Genomic DNA, 5,433 nt, shown 5'->3' on the forward strand with positions numbered 1-5,433 from the left:
AACTTATTAGAGATGCTCAGAGTCAGAGGAGGGTACATACAATTTGTATGTGAACTTAACTTATTCTGGAGGTAGGGTGGGGTTCAAGACAGGGTTTCTCTTGTAGTCCTGCCTGTCCTGGACTCACTTAAAACCAGGCTGGCCTCGAACTCACAGAGACTCACCTGCCTCTGCCTGCCGAGTCCTGGGATTAAAGGCATGTACCACCATGCCCGGCTTGTATGTGACCTTCAAACTGCTCTAAAAGCCCTCTTCGGCTGTTCACTCAGGCTGGCTCCATCTTCCTTGTGTAAACCTTCAGGGCTCCCTGGCCACAAAGCAGCTGCTTTTGCTCTGCTCGGCCGGGTGGAAAACAAGCTTTGACTTATCTCTTTACATCTTCCACTCATCCTTGCTACAGCACCCCCTTGGAGAGGAAAGCACGCCTTACATACTTATAGTAAGGGTCCCCTCCACCAGGCCTGAACACTAGGCTGCCAGACAAGTAACTTAGCATATGCGAGGCTTAAAAGTGTGTGGCTTTGAGGTTGATGCAGTGAGTCAGCATTGCCACTGACTAGATTTACCACCTTAGCCTTCCCTCCTCTCTGCTATAGCCTGTCTACCTAATGTCTTGTGACCTTCGTTGTCCTGGAGCCATAAAATAGAAGTTCGTACAATCTCTTCCATGGCAAAGTACATCACTCATGGTAACCAGAACCCATGTTCTCGGCCATGGTCATTCATGTTTGCATATGGACAAGAAAGTGAGCCTCTTATTTACTTAAGAGAGGTATTTTCACTTTGATGACAGCGTCTGTGAGAAGTGACCCTACTACAGGCTTTGAGGACCACAGCGGAGAAGACAACAGTGGAGAGGCAGGCTGAACCCTGGGGTCTTCTGCACCCAAGGGGGGGGGGGGCTTTTAGGTTATATTCCTGAGTGAGGATCAAGAATTTGGAGCTGTTTGAGCAACACAGCTCTGACTTCTCTGCATACACCTTAAGTTGCTATTATTAGGATCGTAAGAAAACCTTGCTGCTTTCTATAAATGTTGGCATGTGCCATGTACTTTGAAGAACTCCTTGAAGATCTGGTCCCACGTTAACCATATGTGGGATAACCAGGCAGCTGATGGAGTAGAGAACTGATCTTTAGCTCCCCTCAGATCCTAAGGAGCTTTAACATAATGGCAGTTAGAAGCCATGATGGCATAAGCCTGTAACCTTAGCATTCAGGAGGCTGGGTGAGACAGGAGGATTACAAGTTTGAGAAATAAAGTCCTGGTGGACAAAATGGTACAAAGGATGTAAGACTCTGGCAGGTGCTAGCACGGGCTGGTGATGTTAAGGCGTCCATCCTTCTCCCCAACTAAAGCTGGCTCTCTTCCTGCCCTTCCCTTTGCAGTCAGAGCCTACAGGAGAGGCTTCGAGAAGAAGGGCTTCGTCCCTCCACCTCAAGCCACAGCGTGCCCCCATTGCAATGGCTGTTCTCTGGCTGCTCCGTGTCCGGGAAGTAGATGAGAACACAACAATACCAGTGCCACTTAGGGGTGGGGCCACGGCTAAGGGATGGATGACCAATAGCCCAAAGTACCAGCTCAAGTGAGCCACAAAACTGCCCTAGCTGGGCTAGCCTCAGACCCTGTGTTATCCAGTCTTCCACCGCTGTCCCCAAATGCCTAAGAGGGTTAGAGTTCAACAAGGAAGGGCTCGTTTTGGCTCACAACAGAAGCACACAGTGAAGGAAAACCGCTTCCCTCATGGCTACCAGAATGTAGAGAGAGGGGAGGAAAGGGCTGCAGTCTCAGCATCTCCCTCAGAGATGTAACTGCTAAGGATTTAACTTCTTCCCATTCAGCCCCACCTCCCAGATGCTCCACTACAGGCTTCAGCATATGGGCCTTTGGAGACATTTACAATCCGACTAGACCCCACAGTAGGCATGGCAGATTACAATACTGTACCTAGCCGCTCATTTCCATATGGGAGAACAACACATTTCTGCAGCCAGAGAGTGGCTCACAACTCATCTGGGTGACAGGAATACACTTCTTTGCCCTCCTGACACTGGGCTTTGCTTGGGATTGGTTTGGGCTAGTGGGTATCTATGCGCCGTGTTTTCTGCCAAGTCCCAAGTCCCGCGATTGCAATTTGGCCTCAGCGCAGGCTGGACCCTGACCTACAAACACTCAGCATTCCTCAGAAACCTTGCAAAGTGGGTTCCTGTCTGCCAGGAAAAGCCATTACTTTATGGGCTCTCACAGCCCTCCCGCCTCCACAAAGGGCATCTAGTTCTCTGTGAGCTCAAATAAACCCCCAACATGTCAGAGGCCCATGGTAGTTCCCAGGCTGCCCCTGCTAACCTATTCTCTGCAACATAACCCTTTTACAACCGGCAGGGCTCTCCCACCACTTTTGCTGTCTTCTCTGCTCTTATAGCCCTGGCAATTGCCTCGCCCTGCCTTTTGTCTCTGATCTTCTCTCTGCCCCAGGAGGTAGCCATGGCAGACTTGCCCAGATGGCTCTATATTCTCTCTCTCTTTCTCTCTCTCTCTCTCTCTCTCTCTCTCTCTCTCTCTCTCTTCCCTCTCCTCTCTCTCTCTCTCTCTCTCTCTCTGTCTCTCTCTCACTCTCTCTCCTCTCTCTCCTCTCTCTCTCTCTCTCTCTCTCTCGCTCTCCTCTCTCTCTCTCTCTCTCTCTCTCTCTCTCTCTCTCTCTCCCTCCTGTCTCTGCCTCCCTCTCTCCCCCTCCACCCTGTCCCCCCCTCCTTGATCATGGTTTCTTCATTGTGCTACACTTTTAATTTCCCACAAGTGAAAAAAAATTTTTTTGTCTTCTCTCTGTAAGAATGGTATGTTTCAGATGGGCACTGACCCTGAACCTGTGCCCTGGTATGAAAAGACATTTGGCACAGGATACTAGGCAACTGCAGGCAACCAATGCAGCTTAAAGGGCACACAGTGGTCTTCAATTACATGTCTGAGACCTGCCAGTGTGCTAGGGGTCACAGGCCGGGTGCTGGTAGATAAGGGAGTCAGACAGAAAGGCAGGCACATATATAAGCACATGAACGGTGGGGCGGCTCCAGACTGCGGAAGCTCAGCCAAAGCGCAGGTTCTGGGACTGAACTTTGCTATGGCCGAAGTTTAAAAAGCTGTTGGTTTAGGTAACCAAATGGAGATGGGGGGGGGGGGGCGGGTTGTGGTGTTGTTCTTGTTGTTTTGAACATTTATCTATGTACTAAGAGGGTGAGAGTGAATGTGTGTGCCGTGGAATACATGTGAAGGTCTGAGGACAATTTGTGGGAGTCAGCTCTCTTCTCCATCCTGTGGGTTCGAGGGATCAAATTCAGGTCATCAGGCTCAAAGGCAAGTCCCTTTATGACCCCAGAGCCATCTCAGCAGCGCAGAGGTTGCGGGTTTAATAATATAACTGACTAATCTTTACCACCCAAAGGGCTTAAGGTTATGAAGCATACAGCTAAAATATGTTTAATAGTTTGGCCATTTTTCATAATCATTTTCTAGATCGCTAGGGGGAAAAATCTTTAGTTTGGAAGAAACAATCACCTCAACTCTGGGTGAGGCTTTTCTGAAGTGTAGATTGCAGAATCAATTATTTTATTTGAAAAGTTCTCTCTAAGCCGGGCGCCGTGACTGTAATCTCAGCACTCAGGGAGGGAGAGGCAGGCAGATCTCTGTGAGTTTAAGGCCAGCCTGGTCTGCAGGGTGAATCCAAAACAGCCAAGGCTATACAGAAAAAAAAACCTGTTAAAAAAAAAAAAAAAGTTCTTTTGGGCTGGAGAGTTGGCTCAGAGGTTAAGAGCACTAGCTGCTGTTCCAGAGGTTCTGAGTTCAATTCCTAGCAACCACATGGTGGTTCAGAACCATCTATAGTGAGATCTGGTGTCCTCTTCTGGCCTGTGGGTGTACATGCAGGCAGAGCACTGGGTTAATAATAAATAAATAAATCTTTTTTTTAAAAGTTATTTGATCTCTTAACATTCCAAACTTCTCTAAAACTGATCAAATACATTTATTAAAACAAACAAACAAACAAACAAACCCTACCTCCATGTGGGATACAGGACACAGACTGATGACTCCTGGGAGATAGTCACATGCTCATTAAAGGCAGATTATAAATTACGTATCACAGGAGCTGACTGAGACTCTTAAGGTTGCATTTTCTGAGGAAGGTTTGAGCTCTTACTACCAGATAGTTACTAAGAAAGGGATCACCTGCACAACACCTGGGGCCTGGGGACAAGGGACCCTCACTCCTCCCTTAGCCAAAGGCCTGCAAGGAAGTGCTGTGAAGTCTGCACTGGGAAAGCACAGCAGGCTGCAGACTCTGTGTAAGACTTCTGACTCCATGATGAGCCAATAACAACACAAGTGACTTGTTTTCTCCTTTAAAATTCTTTATTCACAAATTGATTACTCAGTAGAAAACGCACAATGGGTGGGCTAACAATGCAACTTGGATCTTCCCTTTCCAACTTAAATACTGCAACACTGTATTCTAACACCATCTTAGCCTTTGGTACCGTTAGGGAATGCACTGCCTGGAATTCTGTCTTACTCCCAAGTTCTGTGGAGAAAACTAAGACGGATGAAGTGACATCTAGAAACACTGACTACATAGTAAAAAACTATACAAAGCTTGAATTTTCTTGCTTTAATTCTCTATATGTCCACAGCAAAATATGCAACAAAGTTCAACAGATAACTGTCAGTAATAACCTATGATGTCACATTCATGCGACTTTCAAAGTTAAACTGATCAGGGGAGAAAATAAAACAAATCTCTAATGTGAAAGGTGATTCACTAGATGATACTGAAACCACCATAACCCTTAAACACTTAGAAAATTGAAATAACATTAATATTTGACAACTCTGAAATAGCACATCATCAAGTACCTTGGGATTGAAAACAATACAAATGAAATTTTCTTCAGAATAACTTCAGTAAAGCTTTTTACAAGATGTGTGTGTGTGTGTATACATACACACACACACACACACACACACACACACACACACATATATTAACTGCCTAAGAAGCACACTGAACCTTTATGTGACTAGACTGTCTAATAAGTACAACCCCACACTGTGCTGCTGCTGGGGACTAGTTAGCTTTTCTTTCAGGGAAATCTTAAGAAATTCTAACCTATAGGCTGAGTCATCCAGACTGCTTGTTCCTTTGATTTTATTAGCAAAACCCTTCATTTGCTTTATGTTTAACTCCTCTCTCACCTTTCAAGGATCCTAGTTAGATTTTGTGAAGACAAATCACTAGTGATCTCAGGCCCTGGGGCTCCAGTCTGTGCATGCTCCATAGTCTCAGCTGAGGCCAGGCAGCACCCTGAGCGTCCAGAGCTTCCCGCTGCTCTAACCCTGACCCTTTCCACGAAGCAACCTCCCTTCTCTAGACGTACAAAGC

The sequence above is a fragment of the Acomys russatus genome, chromosome 15, assembly GCF_903995435.1.
Source record: "Acomys russatus chromosome 15, mAcoRus1.1, whole genome shotgun sequence".
Classification (NCBI taxonomy): domain Eukaryota; kingdom Metazoa; phylum Chordata; class Mammalia; order Rodentia; family Muridae; genus Acomys; species Acomys russatus.